The 19,018-nt window shown below is 45.7% G+C and overlaps 1 pseudogene; it reads left to right on the top strand.

Moving 5' to 3' along the window:
- The first annotated feature begins 1,311 nt into the window (after window positions 1-1,311).
- Window positions 1,312-3,296, top strand: LOC100432604 (F-box/WD repeat-containing protein 11-like; annotated as a pseudogene).
- Window positions 3,297-19,018: the final 15,722 nt, after the last annotated feature.

The following is a 19,018-nucleotide window of genomic DNA, read 5'->3' as shown; positions in this document are numbered from 1 at the left end:
AGCCTCTCCCTTGGTGGTGAGGATTGTAGCTTTCTTAATTTTCCTATAACTGAAATGTGTTATTTCAAACACTCCTTCCACTGGCTGTGTAAACTCCATCCTCAGCCAGTTTGCTTAGTCTTAGTTGATTCCACATGTTCTAGGGCAAGTCCAGGCTTCCTTAATTACTTCAAGGGATTTTTCCCCAACAGAAGCTGTTAACATTACTGGCTCATTCTTGTCTTTTGGCTCTTTGTTTAAATGTCACCCTCTTAAAACAACCATTCCTGACATAGCTAAGAATGCCCACCCACTCATCCGCTATCAGACACTCAATTTCACTCCTTCATAAGCAACAGTCACCGTTGGATAATTTCCTGTTCATTTTTACCATCTGTATCTCATCACCACTCCAAACAATGCTTCACTTCTCTTTATTTTACTCTTGTGCCTAAAATAAGACCCATCAAGGCTTTGGTACCCAAGTTTTGAGTTTGGGACTTATTTAGCTTTTGTCTACGGCATAAAGAAATAAAACAGCTGCTTGTAGCCCAGGCTTCCTATCCAAGAAGGCGGGAGGAGACTGGAAATCCTGAAAAAGACAAATGGGGTGGGGAGGGAAACTAGAGCGAAGAGAAATATCTCCCTTCCTTGTTGAAGACAGCCCATTCAGTGTAGAGAAGGCAGCAGGGGACAAAGCAGAAAAAGCTTTCTTTCCTCAATCCCAACTCCCTAGCCCTCCCTCCCCACCTCGCCCCTGCACCCTCCACCTTCCCACTGCCCCATTCTCCCGCTGCACCACAGGGGGGGCCTCACTCAAGCATCCCTGCAGGCTAAACTCAGTTTTGTAGGAAGCCCTGCCCTTGTGGAAAAATGCCTATTTCTTCTGTGCCACCCTCTGCCCATATTTGTCTTCCTCTCCCCTCCTCCCTCCCTAAATAGCACACGTTGGCCCCATCCCTGTTGAACTTTGTCCTATTGGCACTGGAGTATCTTTCCAACCACCACAGCAGTCCCGTGGCAAAGATTTACAAAGTGAATCAAGAGGTGAACTTACACCAACTGCACAAATTGAAAGTCAATTCTTATTGTAATCTTACCTCACTGAGAAATGTAATTTGATAGAAGAGGTTTGTTGAAGGCTGGAGTGCAATGGCACGATCTCGGCTCACTGCAACCTCTGCCTCCCAGGTTCAAGTCATTCTCCTGCCTCAGCCTCCCATGTAGCTGGGATTACAGACATGCACCACCACACCTGGCTAATTTTGTATTTTTAGTAGAGACGGGGTTTCACCATGTTGGTTAGGCTGGTCTCAAACTCCTGACCTTAGGTCGGGATCCACCTGCCTCAGCCTCCCAAAGTGCTGGGGTTACAGGTGTGAGCCACTGTACCTGGTTGAGATCCGATGTTTTTAAAAAAGGAGAGTTTCCCTATACAAGCTTCTCTCTCTTTGCTTGTTGCCATTGCACGTAAGATGTGACCTGCTCCTCCTTGCCTTCTGCCATGATTATGAGGCCTCCCCAGCCATATGGAACTAACACTTCCGTTATGGAAGATCAAGATGAAGATAAGTCCCCAAAGGAAAATACTCCTTGGCAGATAAGTAATGGAACATCATTTGTGATCATCTCCAGAAAGAGGCCATCAGAAGGAAACTATCAAAAAGAAAAAGACTTGTATATTCAATATTTTAACCAGTGGTCTGAATCAGATCAATTGGAATTTGTGGGACATCTTATTTCACAAATGTGTCATTATCAGCATGGACGTATTAACTCTTACCTGAAGCCCATGTTGCAGCAGGACTTTATTACTGCTTTACTCGAGCAAGGCTTAAATCACATAGCAGAAAACACTCTTTCGTACCTAGATGCCAGGTCTCTGTGTGCAGCAGAGCTGGTATGTAAAGAATGGCAGGGAGTGATCTCAGAACCAATGCTTTGGAAGAAGCTGATTGAACGAATGGTACACACTGATCCCCTATGGAAAGGACTTTCAGAAGGAAGAGGGTGGGATCAGTACCTGTTTCAAAACAGACCCACAGCTAGCCCTCCAAATTCATTTTACAGGTCATTATACCCAAAGATTATCCAGGATATAGAGACTATAGAATCCACCTAGCGGTGTGGCTGACACAGCTTGCAGAGGATTCAGTACCGCTCTGAAAATAGTAAAGGTGTCTATGGTTTACAGTACGATGATGAAAAAATTATCAGTGGCCTACAAGATAATTATATTAAGATTTGGGATAAAACCAGCCTGGAATGTTTGAAAGTGTTAACGGCCACACAGGCTCTGTCCTCTGTCTGCAGTAGGATGAGCGTGTCATTGTAACTGGCTCTTCAGATTCTACGGTGAGAGTGTGGGAAGTGAACACGGGTGAAGTTCTTAACACATTAATCCACCACAATGAGGATGTACTGCACTTACGCTTCAGCAGTGGACTGATGGTGACCTGTTCCAAGGACCGCTCCATTGCTGTGTGGGACATGGCTTCTGCGACCGATATCACTTTACGTGGTGTCCTGGTTGGCCACTGAGCTGCTGTCAACGTAGTAGACTTTGACGAGAAATACATCGTGTCTGCCTCTGGTGACAGGACCATCAAAGTCTGGAGCATGAGCACCTGTGAATTTGTTTGTACTCTCAATGGGCACAAGCGAGTCTTGTCTCTAGTACAGGGATGGGCTGGTTGTTAGTGGATCATCAGATAATACCATTAGGCTCTTGGATATTGAATGTGGCTCCTGTTTAAGAGTCCTAGAGGGACATGAAGAATTGGTCTGATGCATCCAGTTTGATAACAAGAGGATGGTCAGTGGGACCTATGATGGGAAAATTAAAGTTTAGGACTTGCAAGCCGCTCTTGACCCTCGAGCCCCAGCACGCACATTGTGTTTGCGCACATTGGTGGAACATTCTGGACATGTGTTTTGGCTACAGTTTGATGAGTTTCAAATCATCAGCAGCTCCCATGATGACACTATTTTGATTTGGGATTTCTTAAATATGCCTCCCAGTGCCCAGAATGAGACCCATTCCCCCTCCAGAACATACACTTACATCTCTAGATAACAGTCTGCACTTTCACCCGTTTCTGGGTTTTCTAGTCTTGAACTACTGGCTACTTGGCCACCAATGCCTAAGGGAGTTCGTTCACAGCTGAGTTATGAAGCTGGAATTGGTTCTAGACGCTGGGTGGATGCAAAGCAGCCTAACTCTTCAAGTCCCGATACTTCTCACCTCTGATTCCGGCTCTACTTTGAGAAGGAGACCTTAGCTTCACCGACTTGAAAGTAGCACAGAAGCCCATTTCCTTCCCTCATCAGTGAAAAACTCTAATGTTTCAAATGTAAACTGTTCATAGAAAAGGAACATAGAATCTGTTTTACAGAAGTAAATTGACTGCCAAGAGAAGTCTTGGCCTCTAATTTATATTGCTTTGCACTTTGGTTTGATATTAAGAAACAGCATTCTTCTTCAGTGAAATTTTGGGTGCCAAACACCTACTCAGAATGTCCACAGCTTTCATTTTCAAAAGTTAACATTCTCCTTTTGACCATCCAAGTCATTATGAATTTTGACTTGCTGTATTAGGAACATGTTGGACGATGGAAAAATCTCTCTGGGTTGTTTTAGTAATATTTTTTGGATTATACTTCCTTTCTGTACCAATTTCTTTTAATTTAAAGAACTGTAAGTCAGTTGGCCGGGTGCAGTGGCTCACCCCTGTAATCCCAGCACTTTGGGAGGCCAAGGTGGGCGGATCATGAGGTCAGGAGATTGAGACCATCCTGGCTAACACGGTGAAACCCCGTCTCTACTAAAAATACAAAAAATTAGCCGGGTATGGTGGTGGGCGCCTCTAGTCCCAGCTACTTGGGAGGCTGAGGCAGGAGAACGGCCAGAACCCTGGAGGCAGAGGTTGTAGTGAGTCAAGATTGCACCACTGCACTCCAGCCTGGGCGACAGAGCGAGACTCCGTCTCAAAAAAAAAAAAAAAAAAAGGAACTATAAGTCAGTTATTATCTCCCAACATAGCTTTTATTTTATTTTATTTTTAATTTTTTAAATTATATTTTAAGTTCTGGAGTACATGTGCAGAACGCGCAGTTTTGTTACATAGGTATACACGTGCCATGGGGGTTAGCCCTTTTATTAACTGTTCTCTGTCCCGCAACCATCTCCTGATATTTGGTAGAGTAACATCTTTATATGTGTGCTTGCCTCCTAATTTAAAATACTGTATTGGCATGTAGGTATAATGTACGTAACAGTTTAACTTCAAAGTTGCTGGGGTCAGGGCCGCCTGCACTTGAGACACTAATACAGAGTGTGTTCGCACTTAGCCATGGACTGGACTCAATAACTTGATACCAGGGTTGATGTGGATTACCTGGAACCCTTCCTGCAGTATTCCTACAGTGTTTTTATTTTGTTGTCATTGTGTGTGTGGTTTGTGTGTGTTTTTAATGAGAATCTTGTTTTAAAATGTAATTTCTAAAGTTGAACATGAATGTTTTATTTGTTGTGCAGTATATATTATACAATAGAGAGGTAACTTAAACATTTTTGTTCTTATTCTTTTTCTCATAAGTACTCCTGAGTACTAGTGGTCACTTCCCATAGTATTCATTTGGCTTCACTGTCAAAAATCATTGTTCTGTGCAGTTGTGGCCCTGGGAAGGGGAAATAATAAGGCCCTATTGACGGGCTGTCCTGGCTCTGGAATTCATGCATCCTGTCCTTGCCAAGGTTCTGGCAGGGCCCGCTGGTGTGTTGGAGCCTGCAGGTCAGGTCAGGCTGGTTCAGAGGCCCATGCTGAGGGGAGGGCACTCCTAAGTGGTGTAAAGCCTCAAGCCCATGAATCCCACCCCAGTCATCTCTGGTGTCACCTGCTGCTGCGGCCTCAGCAGGTTCTCAAAGCTCCCGAGTACTCCCGAGTACACAGCCCAAATGTGTAAATGGCACTGTCACCCTGATGGTGCATGGAAAGGACGTTGGCATCTGGCACTGTCACCCTGATAATGCATGGAAAGGACATTGGCATCCAATTGGCACTCCTTCTCCCTTATTCAATATTAGGTTTGATTTGCCCTTTGCCATTGTTTCCAAAGATCAAGGAATGTCAATAACTTTTTTTTTTTTTTGAGACAGAGTCTCGCTTTGTAGCCCAGGCTGGAGTGCAGTGGCGCAATCTCGGATCGCTGCAACCTCCTTGCCTCCAGGTTCAAGTGATTCTCCTGCCTCAGCCTCCCAAGTAGCTGGGACTACAGGCACGTGCCACCACACCCGGCTAATTTTTGTATTTTTAGTAGAGACGGGGTTTCACTATATTGACCAAACTGGTCTCGAACTCCTGACCTTGTGATCCGCCTGCCTCGGGCTCCCAAAGTGCTGGGATTACAGGTGTGAGCCACCGCACCCGGCTATCAATAGCATCTTAAAGGACCAATAAACAGCCTCCTATAAATTAAACCTCTTCCCGTGGAAGCGCGCTCTACTACTAAAGGGAAGATTCCTGGGCTCCGATTTGTCCTTTGCATTGAGAACGGTGTGGGGATCAATGTGTGTGTATGTGATTTGTTTATCGAGTTGGTGTTGCTTTTTTAGTTTTTCTTAAAAAAAATCCTTTCTTCCCGTGTTACTAAATTAATTTATGTTTTTGAGAAGTTGAATCTCAAAGCGTAAACAATAAACCTCCATTCATAAGGTGGATGTTGTAAGCTTGACGGTGGTTGTGAAAGTGATTTAGCTTTGACCACTTTTCATCCTTCAACTTCAATATCAAACTGGTCAGGAAAGCCCAGGGGGAAGGTAGGGACAGAGGAGGAGGCAATTCGGAATGAATGAATAGATTTTTTGTTTTTTTGCATGTTTAAAATAGAAGTCCCCCTTGTTCCTTGGGAGATCATGGCCTTTCAATATGTACACAACCTTTGAATTGTTCCTACTAAATTATAGCAAGGGACTTTGGCACCCAAGGAATTTTGACTTTCTGGGATTATAATAGTAAATTCCCAGCCATACTCTGGACTTTATTTTGCTAACCATAATTGAGCAAATGTAAATTACTGCTATATTAATGTTTTAAAGCACTGGGATAGTCTTAACTTGTAGTTAATTATGTTTGCCAATTATCTGTTTGAAATAAATTTATGTCTGAACAGCTATTGAAACTGTTCAATTGTACAGATATTATTCATGACAGCTTTGTACTGTGGAATGTGCTTAATCAAAAACAAAAAAGTTTGGAAAAAAAAAAAGAAGAGGTTTGTTGAACTTTCAGATTCCTTTTTTGTTGTTGTTAACTATTTGCCACCCAAGCTGGAAATCAGCGCCACCTAGGGGTCCTCGATGTTATAATCAGAGAACAAGACAGGCCGGCTGGCCCTGATGCGGGCCATGAGCAAGCTCCAATGAGCCCCTTTCTTCCACATTTGATGAGTAGAGGAAAATATTGGGGGTGAATTTTCAATAACCTGAATCGATTGCACTTTTTCTTGTAGACTAGCCGTCATTAAATCCACTTACGCGCTCCCCTGTGCCCCTCTCTTTCCTTCTGGAATGTTCAGGGCCTGTTTCCAGTCCTGTTTTCCAGTCGGATGGGATTGCCCTTCATTACAGTTTTGTTGGTTATGAGTTATGAGCTCTTCCTCTGTGAGGGCCAGCAGGGCACCCCCACTTTCCTGTAACAAGGAAAGGGTGTTGTGTAGTAAAGAATTTTAAGCTTACTTGAAGTGAGATCTGGGCTTTGCTCTTGGCTCTTGGGAGGTGATCTCTAAGCCCTTAGATCGTCCTGCTTGATAATAGCACTGTGTTTACCTGGAGGCCATGGGCCATGCCAAACAGACACAACATGTTAGACCAATGTGATTTATGGTGGGAGATTTGGCCACACCATATCAGCTTGACCCCTGAAGGAATAGACTAAGGTCAAGCCAGCCATGTCCACAAGACCAAGCCCTACTATACACTCTGGACACCAACAGCCTGGTGAGTTTCCTTGGTTGGCAATACTCCATGTATATAGTCCGTGCATATAGTTTCCAGAAGGAGTCCATTACTCCACTGGGAGAGGACTGCTGGAAGCTCTCCTGGACACTGCCCTATGTGTCTCTTCCCTTGGCTGATGTTAATCTGTGTCCTTTTGCTATGATAAACTGTAAGTGTAAGTATAATAGCTTTCAGTAAGTTCTGCGAGTCCACCAAGTGGATTATTTAAACTTGAAGGTGGTGTGGGGACCCCTAAACTTTAAATTGGTATCAGAGGGGAAAGTGGTCTTGGGGACTCTTTCTTAACTTTATGGTCATGTGCTAGGAATCTGAGCACATGGTCTCAACAAAAACAACAACAAGAAAGAATAAAGAAGAGAGGAAGAAAAGAAAAAGAAAGAAAAAAGAAAGAAAAAAATAAGGAAGGAAGGAAGAAAAAGAAGGAAGGAAGGAAACAAAAAAGAAAGAAAGAATAAAGAAAAGAAAGGAAAAAAAGAAAAAAATGCAAACAAACAAAAATGAACAGATGGTCTCTAGTCCTGGATTCTCCACTTACTGGCTGGGTAAATGACTTCATTCTTTGAACCTCCTTTCCTGCCCACTCAGTGAGGAGGATGTTATCTGTGTGCTGAAGGAGGCTGCTGTGGCGGTTTAGATGGAGGGAAGTGTCTAGAGGGAGGAAAGAGGGGTCGGGGCTGAAGAATAAGAACCTGGAGCCTGAGTAGAAGCCATTTCTCAAAATTAAAGTCTTAGGAACCACTCACATAGTGGGTGAATGCAAGCTCTAGTTACATAATAATATAAACAGAAATGTAAATTGCAATGCACCTATTGCCCATCAGAATGGCAAAAACTCAAAATCTTTACAAACCACTATGCGGTGAGGCTGTGGGATTCACACAATGGTGCAATCCCGTCGAGGGGAACTGAGCAATATTCAACAAAATTACACGGCATTTACTCTCTGATGCGGAAATCTCACTTCTGGGTACTTATCCTGAATTCCTGAATGACCGCTAACAATTTTATATATATATATATATATATATATATTTTTTTTTTTTTTTTTCTTTGAGATGGAGTCTTGCTTTGTTGCCCAGGCTGGATTGCAGTGGCGTGATCTTGGCTCACTGCAACTTCTGCCTCCCAGGTTCAAGCGATTCTCCTGCCTCAGCCTCCCGAGTAGCTGGGACTACAGGCACGTGCCACCAGGCCCAGCTAATTTTTTGTATTTTTAGTAGAGACAGGTTTCACCGTGTTAGCCAGGCTGGTCTCGATCTCCTGACCTCGTGATCCACCCACCTCAGCCTCCCAAAGTGCTGGGATTACTGGTGTGAGCCACCACGCCCGGCCAATTTTTTGTATTTTTAGTAGAGACGGGGTTTCACCATGTTAACCAGGATGGTCTCGATCTCCTGACCTCATGATCTGCCCATCTTGACCTCCGAAAATGCTGGGATTACAGGTGTGAGCCACCACACCTGGCCTACATATATATTTTTATACATATATATGTGCTTGTGTACAAGGCTATTTATTCAAGCATAATTTGTAATTGCAAAATATTAAAAACAACCTCAATGTCCATACATAAGAAATTGTTTGAATAAATTATGGTATGTCTACACAATGGAATACCATGTCACTGTAAAAAGCAACAATGAAGATCTCTATGAACTGACACAGAGTGATATCCAGAATATATTGTTAGGTTAAAAAAAAAAAACCCAAAGTTCATCAGAATGACTATCGGTATAATATTACATTTGATTAAAAAAAGAATCCATGAATCAGAGTGACACCAAAGAACAAATAAGTAGGAAGAAAAAGGAAAGGTCTTTCACTATCAGAGAAAGTAAAATGCTCACTAACAAATGTAGAGGAACGGAGCTGGGTGCAGTGGCTCACACCTTTAATCCCAGCACTTTGGGAGGCCAAGGTGGGCGGATCACCTGAGGTAAGGAGTTCAAGACTAGCCTGCCCAACATGGTGAAACACCGTCTCTACCAAAAACACAAAAATTGACCAGGCATGGTGGCGGGTGCCTGTAATTCCAGCTATCTGGGGGGCTGAAGCAGGAAAATCACTTGAACCTGGGAGGCAGAGGTTGCAATGAGCTGAGATCACATCACTGCACTCCAGCCTGGGCAACAGAGTGAGACCCTGTCTAAAAAAAACCTGAAGAACTGGGCCGGGCGTGGTGGCTCACGCCTGTAATCCCAGCACTTTGGGAGGCTGAGGCAGGTGGATCACGAGGTCAGGAGATCAAGACCATCATGGCCAACAAGGTGGAACCCTGTCTCTACTAAAAATACAAATATTAGCTGGACGTGGTGGCGCGCGCCTGTAGTCCCAGCTACTTGGGAGGCTGAGGCAGGAGAATCGCTTGAACCTGGGAGGTGGAGGTTGCAGTGAGCCAGGATTGTGCCACTGCACTCCAGCCTGGTGACAGAACGAGACTCCGTCTCAAAAAAAAAAAAAAAAAGAAAGAAATTATTTAGGCAGATAGTGGGTAAAACATAAAACAGTCCTCAGCAGAATTTCCGTTTTAACAAAAGCAGCCCCCAAATCATTTCTAACAAGGAGCAACCTGAAAAATCAAGCTGCAGACATAGATAAGCAAGCTGGAAGCTTGCACAGGTGAGTGCCGGCAGCTCTGCCAATAGAAAAGGGCTACCTGGGGGCCAGGTATGTTCAACATGGACGCCCCATCTTCCCTTTTCTTTATCACCACGTGTACAGTAAAGAAACAGGCAACATGGCGCCGGCCAGAGAACATATCTGCATAATAAAAGATTAGGGTGGGGGCAGCCAGGTTTTTGCACCCTGTGCAAAGGGCACACCTGGTCCAACCAATCTTTCATGCCCTGTGTAAATCAGACAGCGCCTCCTCAAGCTCATTTATAAAATCCCTTACATTCGCAGAAGCAGCAACCCATTTTTTCGGGACCCCTCTCTGCTGCAGCGAGCTCTTCTCTTTCACCTATTAATCTTCCGCTCTGAACCTCATTCTTGTGTGTCTGCATCTTAGTTTTCCATGGTTGTGAAACAACGAACCTTGGATATTTACCCCAGACAAATAATGCCGTTTCACTACAATATGGATGAAGCTTGAGGACATTATGCTTAGTGACATAAGTCAGTCACAAAAGGACAAATACTGCATGATTGCACTTACATGTGGTAACTAAAATAGTCAAACTCATATCAAATTAGCTGGGCATGGTGGTGTGCATCTGCTGTCCCAGATACTTGGGAGGCTGAGGCTGGAGGATCGCTTGAGCCTAGGTGGTGGAGGCGGCAGTGAGCTATGATTGTACGACTGCACTCCAGCCTGGAGTTCGAGACTAGCCTGGCCAACATGGTGAAACACCGTCTCTACTAAAAATACAAAAAAAATTAGTCAGGTGTGATGGTGGGCACCTGTAATCCCAGCCAGGTAGGAGGCTGAGGCAGGAGAATCATTTGAACCCGGGAGGCAGAGGTTGCAGTGAGCCGAGATTGCACCACTGCACTCCAGCCTGGATGACAGAGCAAGAGTCAGTCTCAAAAAATAAAATAACATAAATAAATAAAAAATTAAAAAAGATAATGTTTCTATATTAATTAGTTATTGCTGCTAACAAATTACTCCATTTATAGTGATTTATAATAACAATCATCACTTGTTTTCTGTCATGATTTCAGTGGCTCAGAATATCAAGCGTGGGTTGGCTGGGCAATTCTGTTTCAAATTTTCTCATAAAGTTGTAGTCAGATATTGGCTGAAGTGGGCTGCGGTCATTTGAAGGTTGGACTGGGGCTGCAGCATGCACTTCCAGGATGGTCCCCCTACGTGGCTGGTATGTTGGTGCTGGCTGTTGATGGGAGGCCTCAGATCCTCTCTGCATGAGCCTCTCAGAAGGTGCACTGAGTGGCCTTGCAACATGGCAGCTGGCTTCCCTCAGAATGAGTAATCCAAGAGAGCAAGACAGAAGCCACAATGTCTTTGATGACTTAGCCCTGGAAGCCACTGTCTGTATTAGTCCATTTTCACACTGCTATAAAGAAATACTTGAGACTGGGTAATTTATAAAGGAAAGAGGTTGCATGGCTGCATGGCTGGGGAGGCCTCAGGAAACTTACAATCATGGCGGAAGGCAAAGGAGAAACAAGTATCTTCTTCACAAGGTGGCAGGAAAAGAGAAATAGTGAAGGAGGAACTGCCAAACACTTCTAAAAGCATCAGATCTCATGAGAAGCCAGTCACTATCATGAGAACAGGATGAGGGAACCTGCCCCCGTGATGCAATCACCTCCCATCCAGTCCCTCCCTTGACATATGGGGATTACAATTTGAGATGAGATTTGGGTGGGGACACAGAGCTGAACCATATCAGCCCCACACCATCATTTTCCCAGAATTCTATTCACCACAATGGTCAGCCAATACTGGGGGGGACACAGTGAGGCATAAACCCCTTTTTCACACAAGGAGGCAAGGATCACTGAGGGCCATCTTAGCAGCTCCTACCACAGTGTCATATCATAAATAATATTCACAAGAGTTAAATTCGATGTCTGAAGTCCAGGCATGGTGGCTCACACCTATAATCCCAGCACTTTGGGAGGCTGAGGCCTCCTCACTTGAGGTCAGGAGTTCAAGACCAGCCTGGTCAACATGGTGAAACCCCATCTCTACTAAAAATACAAAAAGTAGCCAAGTGTGGTGGTGGGCACCTGTAATCTCAGCTACTTGGGAGGCTGAGGCAGGAGAAGTGCTTGAACCTGGGAGGCGGAGGTTGCAGTGAGCCAAGATCATACCATTGCACTCCAGCCTGGGCAACCAGAGCAAAACTCCATCTCAAAAAAAAAAAAAAAAAAGAAGAGAGTGGTCTCTTTCGCATTGCTATGCAAACTCAAATGACTGAAGACTCCTTTGGGGATGGTTATGAAGAGATCTCTTAATGCACACCATAGTCCAGAAATGTGTTTTGTGAAATCTGACAGTAAGCCAGACCCTCATTCTTACTGGACAGGAGAGTTGCATTCAGTTTACATTTACATATAACTTAAATCAACTATATATATGCATGTTGAGGGCAGAGGCAGAGAGATGGAGAGAATATGAGTTTACATCATAAAAGAGATTTTGTCTGCTATTCTTATCAACAATTTTATGCCCTGTAGTAGGAGGAAGACTAGAGATTTGAATCCAAAATTCCTTCGCACACTGTCAGTCTGTACATACCACTCATGGTGTGAGTATCTCACCTTGTGAGTTGATTCTGCTATTGTAAGTACATATTTTTGATACAACAAGGCCCTGCATAACCAAGCAATTCCTTCAACTGATGCTCAACTGAAAACAAACAGAAACAGCAATCTGTTCATCTCTAAGAGCAGGGAAAAGGACTATTTTTGAGTTGATATGCCACCCAACAACATATTGTGTAAAGATGGCTCCATACACCAGACCTTATTGAGAACCAAAGATTCATAAGAGTAATTTTGGCAATACTAAATTCCAGCCTTACATGCATATATTCTTTAAAACCAAGTTCCTGGTTGGGCAAAGTGGCTCACAACTGTAATCCCAGCGTTTTGGGAGACCAAGGCAGGATGATCACTTGAGCCCAGGAGTTCAAGACCAGCCTGACACCACAGCGAGACCCTGTCTCTACAAAAAAATTTAAAAATTAGCTGGGCGTGGTAACATGTACCTTTAGTCCCAGTTACTTGGGAGGATGAGATGGGAGAATTACTTGAGCCCAGGAGGTAGAGGCTGCAGTGAGCTATGATCACGTCACTGCACTCCAGCCTGGGTGACAGAGTGAGACCCTGTCTCAAATAATAGTAATAACTAAGTTCCTGAGAAAGCAGACTGCTGTTTTCAGCCAGCAAAATGGCTGTTCTAGGTAGAGTTCTCTACAGAAATAGTTGTGTGTACTGTACGTGCGTACATGCAGGCGTGTGTGTGTACATGTGTGGCGGGCGCATGTGTGTGAGACAGAGATTGTTTTAAGGAACTGGCTCATGTAATTGTATGGGCTGCAGGCTCACACCTGTAGTCCCAGCACTTTGGGAGGCCGAGGTGGGCTGGATCACCTGAGGTCAGGAGTTCAAGACGGGCCTAGTCAATATGGTGAAACCCCGTCTCTACTAAAAATACAAAATTAGCCGGGTGTGATGGAGGGCACCTGTAATCCCAGCTACTTGGGAGGCTGAGGCAGGAGAATCGCTTGAACCTGGGAGGCAGAGGTTGCAGTGAGCCAAGATCGTGCCACTGCACTCCAGCCTGGGCGACAGAGCAGGACTCCGTCTCAAAAAAAAATTAAAGAAAAAGAAAAAATTGTAAGGGCTGCAAGTCCTAAATCTGCAGCGCAGGCCAGGAAAAAGTTGATATTGCAGCCTTCAGTCCCAAGGTAGGCTGGAGACAGAATTCCCTCCTCTTCAGGGGACATCAGTCTTTTCCCTTAAGGTGTTCAACTGATAGATACGGCATACCCACATTATGGAGGGTAATTTTCTTTACTCAGAGTATACTACATATATTGAAATATTAATCACATTTTTTTGTGAGTCAGGGTCTCACTCTGTCGCCCAGCCTGGCGTGCAGTAGCACATACATGGCTCACTGCAGCCTTGAACTCCTGGGTTCAAGCCATACTCCCACGTCAGCTTCCCGAGTAACTGGGGCCACAGGCACACACCACCACACCTGGCTAATTTTTGTATATTTTTTTGTAGAGACTCACCATCTTGCCAGGTTGGTATCAAATTCCTGGCCTCAAGCCAACCTCCTGCCTCGGCCTTCTAAAGTGCTGGGATTACAGGTGTGAGCCACCACATCCTGCTAATCACGTTTTAAAATTACCTTTACAGGCCAGGCACGGTGGCTTGCCCCTATAATCCCAGGACTTCGGGAGGCCAAGGTGGACAGAACACTTGAGCCCAGGAGTTCGAGACCAGTCTGGCCAACATGGTGAAACTCCGTCTCTACTTAAAATACAAAAAAAATTAGCCAGGCATGGTGGCACATACCTGTAGTCCCAGCTACTTGGGAGGCTGAGGCACAAGAATCACTTGAACCCAGGAGGCAGAACCCAGAAGGCAGAGGTTGTAGTGAGCCGAGATTGCACCATTGCACTCCAGCCTGGGTGACACAGTGAGACTCTATCTCAAGAAAAAAAATATACCTATACCTTTACAACATCTGGACCGGTACCTGACCAAACAACTGGGTACCATTGCCTAGGCAAATTGACACAGAAAATTAACCACTACAACGGCTACCACAGGAATCACTGAACCAAAAAAAGCCCAAATGATCCCTTTGCTGATTTCATTCTTTTTCCTTTGTCATCAAATGCAATTACTTCTGTTTAGTATACAAAACTGAAATCCAAATGAAGGAAGAAAAACACCAACTACTTTCCATTATTGTCATCAAGACACATCTTTGGAATTCTCCATGGACAACAGCTGCGCCTTTAGAAGTGGGAACAGAAGTGGAGTTTGCAGACCAGGTCCCCAAGGATAATTCTTCTTCTTCTTCTTTTTTTTTTTTTTAAAAAGAAAAAGGTATTTTTAAAACATGATTAGCCAAAGGGCAAAGGGCACGATGTCTGCTGAGAGCTTCCTTTTTTTTTTTTTTTTTTTTTGAGCTGGAGTCTCACTCTGTCGCCCAGGGTGGAGTACAGTGGCACGATCTTGGCTCACTGGAACCTCTGCCTGCCAGGTTCAAGTGATTCTCCTACCTCAGCCTCCCAAGTAGCTGGGACTACAGGCACCTGCCACCATGACTGGCTAATTTTTGTATTTTTATTAGAGATGGGGTTTCACAATGTTGGCTAGGCTGGTCTCGAACTCCTCACCTCAGGTGATCTGCCCAACTCTGCCTCCCAAAGTGCTGGGATTACAGGCGTGAGCCACTGTGCCCCGCCTGTTAAACACTTTCTTATAGCAGATGCAGCCTCTGGGCTGCAGAGCAGAACCTCCCCTAGAAGGAGCTCCTGCTAGGCAGCAGAGGCCAGGGAACCCTCCCAGGGAAGGGGTTCCTGGGACCATCCTCCGTGGAGTTACCTGAGTGGAGGGGGCTGCTGCAAAACCCCATAATCTTCTGGAGTTCACATGCTGTGAGTCTGTAGATCTCTCTCATGGTGTGAGCATCTCACTTTCTGAGTTGATCCTGTTTTAAGGACATGTTATTGATACAACGAGGCCCTGTATACCCAAGCAATTCCTTCAACTGATGCTCAACTGAAAAACAACACACAGAAACAGCAATCTGTTCATCTCTAAGAGCAGAGAAGAAGACTATTAAAGAAACTTGCCCCTCCGCTTCCCTTCCCCTCCCTTCCCCTCCCTTCCCCTTCCCCTCCCCTTCCCTTTCCCCTTCCCCTCCCCTTCCCCTCCCCTTCCCCTCCTCTTCCCCTCCCCTTCCCTTTCCCCTTCCCCTCCCCTTCCTCTTCGCCTCCCCTCTCCTCCTTTTCTTTTCCCTTCCCTTTCCTTCCCTTCCCTTCCCTCCCCTCCCCTCCCCTATCCTCCCCTCCCCTACCCTACCCTACCCTACCGTTCCCTTCCAGACAGGGTCTCACTTTGTTGCCCAGGCTGAGTGCAGTGGTGCAATCTCTCGGCTCACTCCAACCTCTGCCTCCCAGGTTCAAGTGATTCTCCTGCCTCAGCCTCCTGAGTACCTAGGATTACAGGTGTGTGCCACCAAGCCTGGCTAATTTTTGTATTTTTAGTAGAGGCAAGGTTTCGCCATGTTGGCCAGGCTGGTCTCAAGCTCCTGGGCTCAAGTGATCTGTCCGCCTTGGCCTCCCAAAGTGCTGGGATTACAGGTGTGAGCCACTACACCCGGCCACTTGATCCTTTTAAAAAACAAAAATGTAGGAGGAAATCTATAGTCTATTTGTAATTACCAACTACAGCCCGACAGAATGCCAAGCCCATCAGGCATGAAACGTTTGCTGATCTTGTCGGGGGCTTTGTGGATCACAAGCATTCCAGTAGTGGTGGCATCGAGTCAGGAACTCTCAACAACAAATAAAAAGATTGATTCCACCATTGTTCCTGGATTGGATGAATTTATCAGGTTAATGGATTTCTCCTCCATGCTCAACATCCTCCTGTGAGTCCATCTTCCTGATATGCTCAGCAGATGGAGAGAAGAATGAGTGCACACAAAGCCAGGCCCCTCTCAAATCCTCGGTCTCCATTTTCCATCCTGGACCTTTTATTATTATTATTATTATTATTATTATTATTATTATTATTATTTGAGATGGAGTCTTGCTCTGTCACCCAGGTTGGAGTGCAGTGGCACCTTCTCGGCTCACTGCAGCCCGCGCCTCCCGGGTTTCAGGAACTCTCCTGCCTCATCCTCCAGGGTAGCTGGGATTATAGGCGCCTGCCACCACGCCCAGCTAATTTTTGTATTTTTAGTAGAGACAGGGTTTCACCATGTTGGCCAGACTGGTCTCGAACTCCTGACCTTAGGTGATCCGCCCACCTCAGCCTCCCAAAGTGCTGGGATTACAGGTGTCAGCCACTATGCCCGGCCCCATCCTGGATCTTACTGACATCAACAATATTACAACATATTAGGAACTAATTTAAGGCAGAGAAATCACACCACGATCCCGTGACCCCTTCTTGTCCTTGCCCACGGGCAGAAATTTCTCATGGGGATATCTGTAGCGTCAGAGCTCCAGCAGGGCACCCTTAGGCACACTCAAATGGAATTCTGGAAAGAATTCAACAGAGCATGTGTTTACAAACTAGCGTGCGGGGCTAATTTTTACAAAGTGGGACGGTGGAGCCCCTCGGCACCACACACCGTAGTAGATAGAGGTGAGGGGAGGAGAGAGCATGACTGAGCTGGGTGACAGCCGGATCTGGGGAGGAAGAGCCCCAAGCCACAGGCAGCATCACTACAAGAAGTAGGGAGGGACGGGGAAGAAAGACCCCAGCTGCTTCTCTTGCCCTCCGACCTCTTCTCAGGGCCTCTCATTAGCCAAACCCACAGGAAGACAAAGGGGAAAGAAACTCAGAAAATGTGTCCACAGAGGTCAAGCCCACAGGGTGCAGAGCAGGGCTGGGAAGGAGGAAGAAAGCATAAGGAGGGCACGGAGAAGAATCAGCTCAGCGACTCACACTGATTCATGCTTCACAGAAGCTCAAAGCCCTTATGCCCTTAGGAGGCAGCCCCGCCCCTCCAGCAAGTCCTGGTTAAAGTGGGCTGTCACCTGTATTGTGGGCTGTCATCTGTATTGTGGGCTGTCATCCGTATTGTGGGCTGTCATCTGTACTGAAGGCTGTCGTCTGTATTGTGGGCTGTCATCTGTATTGTTAACTTAGAAAGGCCAATACCTATGAAAGTGTTACTGTGCGAAATTACCGTGTCCTCAAAGGGGTAGGCTTGTGGGGTGCGGGTGGGGTGCTTGTGCCTTGGGGCCCAGTGTCACTGAGAAGGGCTCTGATGGTGCCTTTTTATCCTACCTACACCTCCAAATCCCTTGTGCAGGCTTTACCAAGGGGGGGCTCACAAGAGAAGGGGAACAAGGCAGGGGAGAGTTAACTAAGCAAGGACCTCACTTCACCTCTGCTAGTTCTCCTTCTCTCTCTTTCTCTCCTATTTTTTTTTTTTTTTTTTTTTTTTTTGAGACAGAGTCTCACTCTGTTGCCCAGGCTGGAGTGCAATGGCGTGATCTTAGCTCACTGCAACCTCTGCCTCCCAGGTTCAAGCAACTCTCCTGCCTCAGCCTTCCGAGTAGCTGGGATTACAGGCACTTGCGACCACACCCAGCCCATTTTTGTATTTTTAGTAGAGACAGGGTTTCACCATTTTGGCTAGGCCGGTCTCGAACTCCTGGCCTCAAGTGATCCTCCTGCCTTGGCCTCCCAGAGTGCTGGGATTACATGTGTGAGCTAGCATACTCAGCCAAAAAAAAATGATATCTGACACATGCTACAACATAGATGGACCTTGAGGACATTATGCTAAGTGACATAAGCCTGTCACAGAAGGGCAAATACTTTATGATTCCGCTTACATAAGGCACTTAGAGGAGGCAAATTTATAGACACAGAAAGTAGAATAAAGGTTTCTGGAAGCTGGAGGAGCAGGAAAATGTTGAGTTATTGTTAAATGGGTACAGAGTTTTAGCTTAGGATGATAGAAAGTTCTGGAGATGGATGGTGGTGATGGCTGAACAACAATGTGAAGGTATTTAATGACACTTTGTACCCTTAAAAATAGTTAAATTTGAAAATTTTATGTTGTGTGTATCTTACCACAATAAAACAAAATTAAAACAAAACCTCCCTAGCTGCTTCCCATAAGGAGGCACAGCCAGGGCTCTGTCTTCAGGGCGGGCACCGCCCCAGGGTTGGCTGTCCCTGCTGCCATCTCTCCTTGGGAGTTCAAATCATTTCACTTGGTTTCCACAGTGTATTAGTTCGTTCTCACGCTGCTTTAAACAACTGCCTGAGACTGGGTAATGTATAAAGGAAAGAGGCTTAATTGACTCACAGTTCTGCATTGCTGGGGAAGCCTCAGGAAATTTACAATCATAGTGGAAGGGGAAGCAAACACGTCCTTCTTCACATGGCGGCAGGAGAGAGAAGTGCAGAGCGAAGTGGGGAAGGTCTCTTATAAAACCATCAGATCGCACGAGAACTCACTTGCTGTCATAAGAACAGCATGGGGCAACCGCCCTCATGATCCAATCACTTCCCACCAGGTCCCTCCCCCAACACATGGGGATTCTAATTCAGATTACAATTCAAGTTGAGATTTTGGGTGGGGACACAGCCAAACCACATCACATGATTTCAGCGATGTCATCTGATCTCACCACCCCTTTGAAGCCCTGCATTCTTTTGCCCTCCCAGGCCCCAGGCTTCTCCCTGCTTCCCAGCTCCAACCTCCTGGGCTTCCTCCTCCCTTTTCTTCCTCTTGTCCTCACCTTGCCAGCCCAGTTGCCCAATCCAGCTTTTCATCCCCTGAGCTGCAGCAGGGCTGAAGAAGGCTTAGCTGAAGTTTTGGCAATGCCT

The sequence above is a fragment of the Pongo abelii genome, chromosome 22 (genome assembly GCF_028885655.2).
Source record: "Pongo abelii isolate AG06213 chromosome 22, NHGRI_mPonAbe1-v2.0_pri, whole genome shotgun sequence".
In the NCBI taxonomy this organism is placed as follows: domain Eukaryota; kingdom Metazoa; phylum Chordata; class Mammalia; order Primates; family Hominidae; genus Pongo; species Pongo abelii.
Note: the sequence above shows the minus strand (reverse complement) of the source record. Positions and strands in the feature narration are given on the sequence as shown.